The 15,425-nt window shown below is 44.5% G+C and overlaps 1 protein-coding gene across 1 annotated transcript in view; it reads right to left on the bottom strand.

The window, feature by feature from the left end:
• Positions 1 to 15,425, bottom strand: part of dcc (DCC netrin 1 receptor) — a 584,728-nt gene that overhangs the window by 92,993 nt on the left and 476,310 nt on the right. The gene's annotated exons all lie outside the window — the stretch shown is intronic.

The raw sequence follows: 15,425 nt of genomic DNA, 5'->3' as shown, positions 1-15,425 counted from the left end.
AAGCTTTTGACTCAAATTGGCATGAGAGTCTGATGGAAAGTGGTGTTTGGGGAATACATACAACGTTATAAAATCCATGTACACAAACAACAAGTGTGGTTAAAATGGACAAAAAAAAACATTTCTTCCCACAGGGCCATGAGGTGAGACAGGGATGCAGCTTAAGCCCAACCCTCTTCAACATAAATATATCAACGAATTGGCGCGGGCACTAGAGCACCCGGCCTCACCCTACTAGAATCTGAAGTCAAATGTCTACTGTTTGCTGATGATCTGGTGCTTCTGTCACCAACCAAGGAGGGCATACAGCAGCACCTAGATCTTCTGCACATATTCTGTCAAACCTGGGCCCTGATAGTAAATACAAATTCCATTTAGACACCGTTGCCCTAGAGCACACAAAATACTATACATACCTTGGCCTAAACATCAACGCCACAGGTAACTTTCACAAAGCTGTGAACGATCTGAGAGACAAGGCAAGAAGGGCCTTCTATGCCATCAAAAGGAACATCAAATTCAACATACCGATTAGGATCTGGCTAAAAATACTTGAATCAGGTCTGGGGTCCGCTCACCAACCAAGAATTCACAAAATAGGACAAACACCAATCCAGAAAAGAGCTGTTAAATTCTAGAACTATCTAAAAGGAAGCGATTCCCAAAAACTTCCATAACAAAGCCATCACCTACAGAGAGATTAACCTGGAAAAGAGTCCCCTAAGCAAGCTGGTCCTGGGGCTCTTTTCACAAACACAAACACACCCCACAGAGCAGCAACAAAAATAGAACCAACCAAATCATGAGAAAATAAAAAGATAATTACTTGACACATTGGAAAGAATTAACAAAAAAACAGAGCAAACTAGAATGCTATTTGGCCCTAAACAGAGAGTACACAGCGGCAGAATACCTGACCACTGTGACTGACCCAAACTTAAGGAAAGCTTTGACTATGTACAGACTCAGTGAGCATAGCCTTGCTATTGAGAAAGGCTGCCGTAGGCAGACATGGCTCTCAAGAGAAGACAGGCTATGTGCTCACTGCCCACAAAAGGAGGTGGAAACTGAGCTGCACTTCCTAACCTCCTACCCAATGTATTAGAGACACATATTTCCCTCAGATTACACAGACCCCACAATGAATTCGAAAACAAACCAGATTTTGATATACTCCCATATCTACTGGGTGAAATTCCACAGTGTGCCATCACAGCAGCAAGATTTGTGACCTGTTGCCACGAGAAAAGGCCAACCATTGAAGAACAAACGCCATTGTAAATACAACCCATATTTATGCTTATTTATTTTCCCTGTTGTACTTTACATCATTACAACACTGTATATAGACATATGCATCTGAAATGTATTTTTTATTTAGGAACTTTTGTTAGTATAATGTTGATTGTTCATTTTTTTAAATTGTTTATTTCACTTTGTTGATTGTGTATTTTCACTTGCTTTGGCAATGTAAACATATGTTTCCCATGCCAATAAAACTCCTTAAATTGAACTTGAATTGAGAGACAGCGAGAGAGAGAGAGGAATGGGGTATCGAACAGCTGTATCTGAGTGATGCTCTGAACTGATCTCCAGTCAGCTGTATCTGAGTGATGCTCTGAACTGATCCCCAGTCAGCTGTATCTGAGTGATGCTCTGAACTGACCTCCAGACAGCTGTATCTGAGTGATGCTTTGAACTGATCTCCAGTCAGCTGTATCTGAGTGATGCTCTGAACTGATCTCCAGTCAGCTGTATCTGAGTGATGCTCTGAACTGATCTCCAGACAGCTGTATCTGAGTGATGCTCTGAGTGATGCTCTGAGTGATGCTCTGAACTGACCCCCAGACAGCTGTATCTGAGTGATGCTCTGAACTGATCTCCAGACAGCTGTATCTGAGTGATGCTCTGAACTGATCTCCAGACAGCTGTATCTGAGTGATGCTCTGAGTGATGCTCTGAGTGATGCTCTGAACTGACCCCCAGACAGCTGTATCTGAGTGATGCTCTGAACTGACCCCCAGACAGCTGTATCTGAGTGATGCTCTGAACTGATCTCCAGACAGCTGTATCTGAGTGATGCTCTGAGTGATGCTCTGAACCGTCCTCCAGACAGCTGTATCTGAGTGATGCTCTGAGTGATGCTCTGAGCTGACCTCCAGACAGCTGTATCTGAGTGATGCTCTGAGCGATGCTCTGAACTGACCTCCAGACAGCTGTATCTGAGTGATGCTCTGAACTGATCTCCAGACAGCTGTATCTGAGTGATACTCTGAACTGATCTCCAGACAGATGTATCTGAGTGATGCTCTGAACTGATCCCCAGACAGCTGTATCTGAGTGATGCTCTGAACTGACCCCCAGCCAGCTGTATTTGAGTGATGCTCTGAACTGATCTCCAGACAGCTGTATCTGAGTGATGCTCTGAACTGATCTCCAGACAGCTGTATCTGAGTGATGCTCTGAGTGATGCTCTGAGTGATGCTCTGAACTGACCCCCAGACAGCTGTATCTGAGTGATGCTCTGAACTGACCCCCAGACAGCTGTATCTGAGTGATGCTCTGAACTGATCTCCAGACAGCTGTATCTGAGTGATGCTCTGAGTGATGCTCTGAACCGTCCTCCAGACAGCTGTATCTGAGTGATGCTCTGAGCTGACCTCCAGACAGCTGTATCTGAGTGATGCTCTGAGCGATGCTCTGAACTGACCTCCAGACAGCTGTATCTGAGTGATGCTCTGAACTGATCTCCAGACAGCTGTATCTGAGTGATACTCTGAACTGATCTCCAGACAGATGTATCTGAGTGATGCTCTGAACTGATCCCCAGACAGCTGTATCTGAGTGATGCTCTGAACTGACCCCCAGCCAGCTGTATTTGAGTGATGCTCTGAACTGATCTCCAGGGAGCTACAACAGGTAAGTATTAGGAACCTCGCCCTGAGCAATGTTTGCTTCTGTCCACATTCACAATGCATCCCAATTCCCTATTAGTACACTACTTTTGATCAGGGCCCATAGTAGTGCACTGTGTAGGGGATAGGGTGTCTTTTGTGACACAACCAAGAGACGTTTCCCCTCTCAGAGCCCTGGTCAAAACTAGGCACTATATAGGGGAAAGGGTAGTGGACTAGGTAGTGGACACCCCTCCTTTCTAGGGAGTTTTTCCTAGACACCGTGCTTCTACACCTGCATTGCTTGCTGTTTGGGGTTTTAGGCTGGGTTTCTGTACAGCACTTTGAGATATCAGCAGATGTAAGAAGGGCTATATAAATACAGTTAATTTGATGGGAATAGGGTAGTGGACTATGTAGGGAATAGGGTAGTGGACTATGTAGGGAATAGGGTAGTGGAATGAATAGGGTAGTGCACTATGTAGGGAATAGGGTAGTGGACTATGTAGGGAATAGGGTAGTGGACTATGTAGGGAATAGGGTAGTGGACTATGTAGGGAATAGGGTAGTGGACTATGTAGGGAATAGGGTAGTGTACTATGTAGAGAATAGGGTAGTGGACTATGTAGGGAATAGGGTAGTGGACTATGTAGGGAATAGGGTAGTGGACTATGTAGGGAATAGGGTAGTGGACTATGTAGGGAATAGGGTAGTGGACTATGTAGGGAATAGGGTAGTGCACTATGTAGGGAATAGGGTAGTGGACTATGTAGGGAATAGGGTAGTGGACTATGTAGGGAATAGGGTAGTGGACTATGTAGGGAATAGGGTAGTGCACTATGTAGGGAATAGGGTAGTGCACTATGTAGAGAATAGGGTAGTGGACTATGTAGAGAATAGGGTAGTGGACTATGTAGGGAATAGGGTAGTGGACTATGTAGGGAATAGGGTAGTGGACTATGTAGGGAATAGGGTAGTGGACTATGTAGGGAATAGGGTAGTGCACTATGTAGGGAATAGGGTAGTGCACTATGTAGGGAATAGGGTAGTGCACTATGTAGGGAATAGGGTAGTGGACTATGTAGGGAATAGGGTAGTGGACTATGTAGGGAATAGGGTAGTGGACTATGTAGGGAATAGGGTAGTGGACTATGTAGGGAATAGGGTAGTGGACTATGTAAGGAATAGGGTAGTGTAATGAATAGGGTAGTGGACTATGTAGGGAATAGGGTAGTGGACTATGTAGGGAATAGGGTAGTGGACTATGTAGGGAATAGGGTAGTGCACTATGTAGAGAATAGGGTAGTGGACTATGTAGGGAATAGGGTAGTGCACTATGTAGGGAATAGGGTAGTGGACTATGTAGGGAATAGGGTAGTGGACTATGTAGGGAATAGGGTAGTGCACTATGTAGGGAATAGGGGAGTGGACTATGTAGGGAATAGGGTAGTGTAATGAATAGGGTAGTGGACTATGTAGGGAATAGGGTAGTGGACTATGTAGGGAATAGGGTAGTGGACTATGTAGGGAATAGGGTAGTGGACTATGTAGGGAATAGGGTAGTGCACTATGTAGGGAATAGGGTAGTGTAATGAATAGGGTAGTGCACTATGTAGGGAATAGGGTAGTGGACTATGTAGGGAATAGGGTAGTGCACTATGTAGGGAATAGGGTAGTGTAATGAATAGGGTAGTGGACTATGTAGGGAATAGGGTAGTGGACTATGTAGGGAATAGGGTAGTGGACTATGTAGGGAATAGGGTAGTGTAATGAATAGGGTAGTGCACTATGTAGGGAATAGGGTAGTGGACTATGTAGGGAATAGGGTAGTGCACTATGTAGGGAATAGGGTAGTGTAATGAATAGGGTAGTGGACTATGTAGGGAATAGGGTAGTGGACTATGTAGAGAATAGGGTAGTGCACTATGTAGGGAATAGGGTAGTGGAATGAATAGGGTAGTGGACTATGTAGGGAATAGGGTAGTGGACTATGTAGGGAATAGGGTAGTGGACTATGTAGGGAATAGGGTAGTGCACTATGTAGGGAATAGGGTAGTGTAATGAATAGGGTAGTGGACTATGTAGGGAATAGGGTAGTGCACTATGTAGGGAATAGGGTAGTGGACTATCTAGGGAATAGGGTAGTGCACTATGTAGGGAATAGGGTAGTGGACTATGTAGGGAATAGGGTAGTGGACTATGTAGGGAATAGGGTAGTGCACTATGTAGGGAATAGGGTAGTGTAATGAATAGGGTAGTGGACTATGTAGGGAATAGGGTAGTGCACTATGTAGGGAATAGGGTAGTGGACTATGTAGGGAATAGGGTAGTGCACTATGTAGGGAATAGGGTAGTGGAATGAATAGGGTAGTGGACTATGTAGGGAATAGGGTAGTGGACTATGTAGGGAATAGGGTAGTGGACTATGTAGGGAATAGGGTAGTGCACTATGTAGGGAATAGGGTAGTGGACTATGTAGGGAATAGGGTAGTGGACTATCTAGGGAATAGGGTAGTGCACTATGTAGGGAATAGGGTAGTGGACTATGTAGGGAATAGGGTAGTGGACTATGTAGGGAATAGGGTAGTGCACTATGTAGGGAATAGGGTAGTGTAATGAATAGGGTAGTGGACTATGTAGGGAATAGGGTAGTGCACTATGTAGGGAATAGGGTAGTGGACTATGTAGGGAATAGGGTAGTGCACTATGTAGGGAATAGGGTAGTGGAATGAATAGGGTAGTGGACTATGTAGGGAATAGGGTAGTGGACTATGTAGGGAATAGGGTAGTGGACTATGTAGGGAATAGGGTAGTGCACTATGTAGGGAATAGGGTAGTGGACTATGTAGGGAATAGGGTAGTGGAATGAATAGGGTAGTGGACTATGTAGGGAATAGGGTAGTGGACTATGTAGGGAATAGGGTAGTGGACTATGTAGAGAATAGGGTAGTGGACTATGTAGGGAATAGGGTAGTGGACTATGTAGGGAATAGGGTAGTGGACTATGTAGGGAATAGGGTAGTGGACTATGTAGGGAATAGGGTAGTGCACTATGTAGGGAATAGGGTAGTGCACTATGTAGGGAATAGGGTAGTGTAATGAATAGGGTAGTGGACTATGTAGGGAATAGGGTAGTGCACTATGTAGGGAATAGGGTAGTGGACTATGTAGGGAATAGGGTAGTGGACTATGTAGGGAATAGGGTAGTGCACTATGTAGGGAATAGGATAGTGTAATGAATAGGGTAGTGGACTATGTAGGGAATAGGGTAGTGGACTATGTAGGGAATAGGGTAGTGGACTATGTAGGGAATAGGGTAGTGGACTATGTAGGGAATAGGGTAGTGGACTATGTAGGGAATAGGGTAGTGGACTATGTAGGGAATAGGGTAGTGCACTATGTAGGGAATAGGGTAGTGTAATGAATAGGGTAGTGGACTATGTAGGGAATAGGGTAGTGCACTATGTAGGGAATAGGGTAGTGGACTATGTAGGGAATAGGGTAGTGGACTATGTAGGGAATAGGGTAGTGGACTATGTAGGGAATAGGGTAGTGGACTATGTAGGGAATAGGGTAGTGGAATGAATAGGGTAGTGGACTATGTAGGGAATAGGGTAGTGGACTATGTAGGGAATAGGGTAGTGGACTATGTAGGGAATAGGGCAGTGGACTATGTAGGGAATAGGGTAGTGGAATGAATAGGGTAGTGGACTATGTAGGGAATAGGGTAGTGGAATGAATAGGGTAGTGGACTATGTAGGGAATAGGGTAGTGGAATGAATAGGGTAGTGGACTATGTAGGGAATAGGGTAGTGGAATGAATAGGGTAGTGGACTATGTAGGGAATAGGGTAGTGGAATGAATAGGGTAGTGGACTATGTAGGGAATAGGGTAGTGCACTATGTAGGGAATAGGGTAGTGGACTATGTAGGGAATAGGGTAGTGGAATGAATAGGGTAGTGGACTATGTAGGGAATAGGGTAGTGGACTATGTAGGGAATAGGGTAGTGCACTATGTAGGGAATAGGGTAGTGGACAATGTAGAGAATAGGGTAGTGCACTATGTAGGGAATAGGGTAGTGGACAATGTAGAGAATAGGGTAGTGCACTATGTAGGGAATAGGGTAGTGCACTATGTAGGGAATAGGGTAGTGGAAAATGTAGAGAATAGGGTAGTGCACTATGTAGGGAATAGGGTGAATTGATTAAGCAGTAGCACCCCTGTTGCCTGCTATCCTCAGACCACATTAAACTATGTAGGGAATATGGTAGTGGACAATGTAGAGAATAGGGTAGTGCACTATGTAGGGAATAGGGTAGTGCACTATGTAGGGAATAGGGTGAATTGATTAAGCAGTAGCACCCCTGTTGCCTGCTATCCTCAGACCACATTAAACTATGTAGGGAATATGGTAGTGGACAATGTAGAGAATAGGGTAGGGCACTATGTAGGGAATAGGGTAGTGCACTATGTAGGGAATAGGGTAGTGTAATGAATAGGGTAGTGGACTATGTAGGGAATAGGGTAGTGCACTATGTAGGGAATAGGGTAGTGGACTATGTAGGGAATAGGGTAGTGCACTATGTAGGGAATAGGGTAGTGGAATGAATAGGGTAGTGGACTATGTAGGGAATAGGGTAGTGGACTATGTAGGGAATAGGGTAGTGGACTATGTAGGGAATAGGGTAGTGCACTATGTAGGGAATAGGGTAGTGGACTATGTAGGGAATAGGGTAGTGAAATGAATAGGGTAGTGGACTATGTAGGGAATAGGGTAGTGGACTATGTAGGGAATATGGTAGTGGACTATGTAGAGAATAGGGTAGTGGACTATGTAGGGAATAGGGTAGTGGACTATGTAGGGAATAGGGTAGTGGACTATGTAGGGAATAGGGTAGTGGACTATGTAGGGAATAGGGTAGTGCACTATGTAGGGAATAGGGTAGTGCACTATGTAGGGAATAGGGTAGTGTAATGAATAGGGTAGTGGACTATGTAGGGAATAGGGTAGTGCACTATGTAGGGAATAGGGTAGTGGACTATGTAGGGAATAGGGTAGTGGACTATGTAGGGAATAGGGTAGTGCACTATGTAGGGAATAGGGTAGTGTAATGAATAGGGTAGTGGACTATGTAGGGAATAGGGTAGTGGACTATGTAGGGAATAGGGTAGTGGACTATGTAGGGAATAGGGTAGTGGACTATGTAGGGAATAGGGTAGTGGACTATGTAGGGAATAGGGTAGTGCACTATGTAGGGAATAGGGTAGTGTAATGAATAGGGTAGTGGACTATGTAGGGAATAGGGTAGTGCACTATGTAGGGAATAGGGTAGTGGACTATGTAGGGAATAGGGTAGTGGACTATGTAGGGAATAGGGTAGTGGACTATGTAGGGAATAGGGTAGTGGACTATGTAGGGAATAGGGTAGTGGACTATGTAGGGAATAGGGTAGTGGAATGAATAGGGTAGTGGACTATGTAGGGAATAGGGTAGTGGACTATGTAGGGAATAGGGTAGTGGACTATGTAGGGAATAGGGTAGTGCACTATGTAGGGAATAGGGTAGTGGAATGAATAGGGTAGTGGACTATGTAGGGAATAGGGTAGTGGACTATGTAGGGAATAGGGTAGTGGACTATGTAGGGAATAGGGTAGTGCACTATGTAGGGAATAGGGTAGTGGACTATGTAGGGAATAGGGTAGTGGAATGAATAGGGTAGTGGACTATGTAGGGAATAGGGTAGTGGACTATGTAGGGAATAGGGTAGTGGACTATGTAGAGAATAGGGTAGTGGACTATGTAGGGAATAGGGTAGTGGACTATGTAGGGAATAGGGTAGTGGACTATGTAGGGAATAGGGTAGTGGACTATGTAGGGAATAGGGTAGTGCACTATGTAGGGAATAGGGTAGTGCACTATGTAGGGAATAGGGTAGTGTAATGAATAGGGTAGTGGACTATGTAGGGAATAGGGTAGTGCACTATGTAGGGAATAGGGTAGTGGACTATGTAGGGAATAGGGTAGTGGACTATGTAGGGAATAGGGTAGTGCACTATGTAGGGAATAGGGTAGTGTAATGAATAGGGTAGTGGACTATGTAGGGAATAGGGTAGTGGACTATGTAGGGAATAGGGTAGTGGACTATGTAGGGAATAGGGTAGTGGACTATGTAGGGAATAGGGTAGTGGACTATGTAGGGAATAGGGTAGTGGACTATGTAGGGAATAGGGTAGTGCACTATGTAGGGAATAGGGTAGTGTAATGAATAGGGTAGTGGACTATGTAGGGAATAGGGTAGTGCACTATGTAGGGAATAGGGTAGTGGACTATGTAGGGAATAGGGTAGTGGACTATGTAGGGAATAGGGTAGTGGACTATGTAGGGAATAGGGTAGTGGACTATGTAGGGAATAGGGTAGTGGACTATGTAGGGAATAGGGTAGTGGAATGAATAGGGTAGTGGACTATGTAGGGAATAGGGTAGTGGACTATGTAGGGAATAGGGTAGTGGACTATGTAGGGAATAGGGCAGTGGACTATGTAGGGAATAGGGTAGTGGAAGGAATAGGGTAGTGGACTATGTAGGGAATAGGGTAGTGGAATGAATAGGGTAGTGGACTTTGTAGGGAATAGGGTAGTGGAATGAATAGGGTAGTGGACTATGTAGGGAATAGGGTAGTGGAATGAATAGGGTAGTGGACTATGTAGGGAATAGGGTAGTGGAATGAATAGGGTAGTGGACTATGTAGGGAATAGGGTAGTGCACTATGTAGGGAATAGGGTAGTGGACTATGTAGGGAATAGGGTAGTGGAATGAATAGGGTAGTGGACTATGTAGGGAATAGGGTAGTGGACTATGTAGGGAATAGGGTAGTGCACTATGTAGGGAATAGGGTAGTGGACAATGTAGAGAATAGGGTAGTGCACTATGTAGGGAATAGGGTAGTGGACAATGTAGAGAATAGGGTAGTGCACTATGTAGGGAATAGGGTAGTGCACTATGTAGGGAATAGGGTAGTGGAAAATGTAGAGAATAGGGTAGTGCACTATGTAGGGAATAGGGTGAATTGATTAAGCAGTAGCACCCCTGTTGCCTGCTATCCTCAGACCACATTAAACTATGTAGGGAATATGGTAGTGGACAATGTAGAGAATAGGGTAGTGCACTATGTAGGGAATAGGGTAGTGCACTATGTAGGGAATAGGGTGAATTGATTAAGCAGTAGCACCCCTGTTGCCTGCTATCCTCAGACCACATTAAACTATGTAGGGAATATGGTAGTGGACAATGTAGAGAATAGGGTAGGGCACTATGTAGGGAATAGGGTAGTGCACTATGTAGGGAATAGGGTAGTGTAATGAATAGGGTAGTGGACTATGTAGGGAATAGGGTAGTGCACTATGTAGGGAATAGGGTAGTGGACTATGTAGGGAATAGGGTAGTGCACTATGTAGGGAATAGGGTAGTGGAATGAATAGGGTAGTGGACTATGTAGGGAATAGGGTAGTGGACTATGTAGGGAATAGGGTAGTGGACTATGTAGGGAATAGGGTAGTGCACTATGTAGGGAATAGGGTAGTGGACTATGTAGGGAATAGGGTAGTGGAATGAATAGGGTAGTGGACTATGTAGGGAATAGGGTAGTGGACTATGTAGGGAATATGGTAGTGGACTATGTAGAGAATAGGGTAGTGGACTATGTAGGGAATAGGGTAGTGGACTATGTAGGGAATAGGGTAGTGGACTATGTAGGGAATAGGGTAGTGGACTATGTAGGGAATAGGGTAGTGCACTATGTAGGGAATAGGGTAGTGCACTATGTAGGGAATAGGGTAGTGTAATGAATAGGGTAGTGGACTATGTAGGGAATAGGGTAGTGCACTATGTAGGGAATAGGGTAGTGGACTATGTAGGGAATAGGGTAGTGGACTATGTAGGGAATAGGGTAGTGCACTATGTAGGGAATAGGGTAGTGTAATGAATAGGGTAGTGGACTATGTAGGGAATAGGGTAGTGGACTATGTAGGGAATAGGGTAGTGGACTATGTAGGGAATAGGGTAGTGGACTATGTAGGGAATAGGGTAGTGGACTATGTAGGGAATAGGGTAGTGCACTATGTAGGGAATAGGGTAGTGTAATGAATAGGGTAGTGGACTATGTAGGGAATAGGGTAGTGCACTATGTAGGGAATAGGGTAGTGGACTATGTAGGGAATAGGGTAGTGGACTATGTAGGGAATAGGGTAGTGGACTATGTAGGGAATAGGGTAGTGGACTATGTAGGGAATAGGGTAGTGGACTATGTAGGGAATAGGGTAGTGGAATGAATAGGGTAGTGGACTATGTAGGGAATAGGGTAGTGGACTATGTAGGGAATAGGGTAGTGGACTATGTAGGGAATAGGGCAGTGGACTATGTAGGGAATAGGGTAGTGGAATGAATAGGGTAGTGGACTATGTAGGGAATAGGGTAGTGGAATGAATAGGGTAGTGGACTATGTAGGGAATAGGGTAGTGGAATGAATAGGGTAGTGGACTATGTAGGGAATAGGGTAGTGGAATGAATAGGGTAGTGGAATGAATAGGGTAGTGGAATGAATAGGGTAGTGGACTATGTAGGGAATAGGGTAGTGCACTATGTAGGGAATAGGGTAGTGGACTATGTAGGGAATAGGGTAGTGGAATGAATAGGGTAGTGGACTATGTAGGGAATAGGGTAGTGGACTATGTAGGGAATAGGGTAGTGCACTATGTAGGGAATAGGGTAGTGGACAATGTAGAGAATAGGGTAGTGCACTATGTAGGGAATAGGGTAGTGGACAATGTAGAGAATAGGGTAGTGCACTATGTAGGGAATAGGGTAGTGCACTATGTAGGGAATAGGGTAGTGGACAATGTAGAGAATAGGGTAGTGCACTATGTAGGGAATAGGGTGAATTGATTAAGCAGTAGCACCCCTGTTGCCTGCTATCCTCAGACCACATTAAACTATGTAGGGAATATGGTAGTGGACAATGTAGAGAATAGGGTAGTGCACTATGTAGGGAATAGGGTAGTGCACTATGTAGGGAATAGGGTGAATTGATTAAGCAGTAGCACCCCTGTTGCCTGCTATCCTCAGACCACATTAAACTATGTAGGGAATATGGTAGTGGACAATGTAGAGAATAGGGTAGTGCACTATGTAGGGAATAGGGTAGTGCACTATGTAGGGAATAGGGTAGTGCACTATGTAGGGAATAGGGTAGTGCACTATGTAGAGAATAGGGTAGTGCACTATGTAGGGAATAGGGTAGTGCACTATGTAGGGAATAGGGTAGTGCACTATGTAGGGAATAGGGTAGTGCACTATGTAGGGAATAGGGTAGTGGACTATGTAGGGAATAGGGTAGTGGACTATGTAGAGAATAGGGTAGTGCACTATGTAGAGAATAGGGTAGTGCACTATGTAGGGAATAGGGTAGTGCACTATGTAGAGAATAGGGTAGTGCACTATGTAGAGAATAGGGTAGTGGACTATGTAGGGAATAGGGTAGTGGACAATGTAGAGAATAGGGTAGTGCACTATGTAGGGAATAGGGTAGTGCACTATGTAGGGAATAGGGTGAATTGATTAAGCAGTAGCACCCCTGTTGCCTGCTATCCTCAGACCACATTAAACTATGTAGGGAATATGGTAGTGGACAATGTAGAGAATAGGGTAGTGCACTATGTAGGGAATAGGGTAGTGCACTATGTAGGGAATAGGGTGAATTGATTAAGCAGTAGCACCCCTGTTGCCTGCTATCCTCAGACCACATTAAACTATGTAGGGAATATGGTAGTGGACAATGTAGAGAATAGGGTAGGGCACTATGTAGGGAATAGGGTAGTGGACAATGTAGAGAATAGGGTAGGGCACTATGTAGGGAATATGGTAGTGGACAATGTAGAGAATAGGGTAGTGCACTATGTAGGGAATAGGGTGAATTGATTAAGCAGTAGCACCCCTGTTGCCTGCTATCCTCAGACCACATTAAACTATGTAGGGAATATGGTAGTGGACAATGTAGAGAATAGGGTAGTGCACTATGTAGGGAATAGGGTAGTGCACTATGTAGGGAATAGGGTGAATTGATTAAGCAGTAGCACCCCTGTTGCCTGCTATCCTCAGACCACATTAAACTATGTAGGGAATATGGTAGTGGACAATGTAGAGAATAGGGTAGTGCACTATGTAGGGAATAGGGTAGTGCACTATGTAGGGAATAGGGTGAATTGATTAAGCAGTAGCACCCCTGTTGCCTGCTATCCTCAGACCACATTAAACTATGTAGGGAATATGGTAGTGGACAATGTAGAGAATAGGGTAGTGCACTATGTAGGGAATAGGGTAGTGCACTATGTAGGGAATAGGGTAGTGCACTATGTAGGGAATAGGGTAGTGCACTATGTAGAGAATAGGGTAGTGCACTATGTAGGGAATAGGGTAGTGCACTATGTAGGGAATAGGGTAGTGCACTATGTAGAGAATAGGGTAGTGCACTATGTAGGGAATAGGGTAGTGCACTATGTAGGGAATAGGGTAGTGCACTATGTAGGGAATAGGGTAGTGCACTATGTAGAGAATAGGGTAGTGCACTATGTAGAGAATAGGGTAGTGCACTATGTAGGGAATAGGGTAGTGCACTATGTAGAGAATAGGGTAGTGCACTATGTAGAGAATAGGGTAGTGGACTATGTAGGGAATAGGGTAGTGGACAATGTAGAGAATAGGGTAGTGCACTATGTAGGGAATAGGGTAGTGCACTATGTAGGGAATAGGGTGAATTGATTAAGCAGTAGCACCCCTGTTGCCTGCTATCCTCAGACCACATTAAACTATGTAGGGAATATGGTAGTGGACAATGTAGAGAATAGGGTAGTGCACTATGTAGGGAATAGGGTAGTGCACTATGTAGGGAATAGGGTAGTGCACTATGTACGGAATAGGGTAGTGCACTATGTAGAGAATAGGGTAGTGCACTATGTAGGGAATAGGGTAGTGCACTATGTAGGGAATAGGGTAGTGCACTATGTAGAGAATAGGGTAGTGCACTATGTAGGGAATAGGGTAGTGCACTATGTAGGGAATAGGGTAGTGCACTATGTAGGGAATAGGGTAGTGCACTATGTAGAGAATAGGGTAGTGCACTATGTAGAGAATAGGGTAGTGCACTATGTAGGGAATAGGGTAGTGCACTATGTAGAGAATAGGGTAGTGCACTATGTAGAGAATAGGGTAGTGGACTATGTAGGGAATAGGGTAGTGGACAATGTAGAGAATAGGGTAGTGCACTATGTAGGGAATAGGGTAGTGCACTATGTAGGGAATAGGGTGAATTGATTAAGCAGTAGCACCCCTGTTGCCTGCTATCCTCAGACCACATTAAACTATGTAGGGAATATGGTAGTGGACAATGTAGAGAATAGGGTAGTGCACTATGTAGGGAATAGGGTAGTGCACTATGTAGGGAATAGGGTGAATTGATTAAGCAGTAGCACCCCTGTTGCCTGCTATCCTCAGACCACATTAAACTATGTAGGGAATATGGTAGTGGACAATGTAGAGAATAGGGTAGTGCACTATGTAGGGAATAGGGTAGTGCACTATGTAGGGAATAGGGTGAATTGATTAAGCAGTAGCACCCCTGTTGCCTGCTATCCTCAGACCACATTAAACTATGTAGGGAATATGGTAGTGGACAATGTAGAGAATAGGGTAGGGCACTATGTAGGGAATAGGGTAGTGCACTATGTAGGGAATAGGGTAGTGTAATGAATAGGGTAGTGGACTATGTAGGGAATAGGGTAGTGCACTATGTAGGGAATAGGGTAGTGGACTATGTAGGGAATAGGGTAGTGGAATGAATAGGGTAGTGGACTATGTAGGGAATAGGGTAGTGCACTATGTAGGGAATAGGGTAGTGCACTATGTAGGGAATAGGGTGAATTGATTAAGCAGTAGCACCCCTGTTGCCTGCTATCCTCAGACCACATTAAACTATGTAGGGAATATGGTAGTGGACAATGTAGAGAATAGGGTAGTGCACTATGTAGGGAATAGGGTAGTGCACTATGTAGGGAATAGGGTGAATTGATTAAGCAGTAGCACCCCTGTTGCCTGCTATCCTCAGACCACATTAAACTATGTAGGGAATATGGTAGTGGACAATGTAGAGAATAGGGTAGGGCACTATGTAGGGAATAGGGTAGTGGACAATGTAGAGAATAGGGTAGGGCACTATGTAGGGAATATGGTAGTGGACAATGTAGAGAATAGGGTAGTGCACTATGTAGGGAATAGGGTAGTGCACTATGTAGGGAATAGGGTGAATTGATTAAGCAGTAGCACCCCTGTTGCCTGCTATCCTCAGACCACATTAAACTATGTAGGGAATATGGTAGTGGACAATGTAGAGAATAGGGTAGTGCACTATGTAGGGAATAGGGTAGTGGACAATGTAGAGAATAGGGTAGTGCACTATGTAGGGAATAGGGTAGTGCACTAT

This window comes from Oncorhynchus mykiss, chromosome 12 (assembly GCF_057628025.1).
Source record: "Oncorhynchus mykiss isolate SJ-2025 chromosome 12, ASM5762802v1, whole genome shotgun sequence".
Classification (NCBI taxonomy): Eukaryota; Metazoa; Chordata; class Actinopteri; order Salmoniformes; family Salmonidae; genus Oncorhynchus; species Oncorhynchus mykiss.
This window is presented reverse-complemented; position numbering and strand designations above follow the sequence as displayed.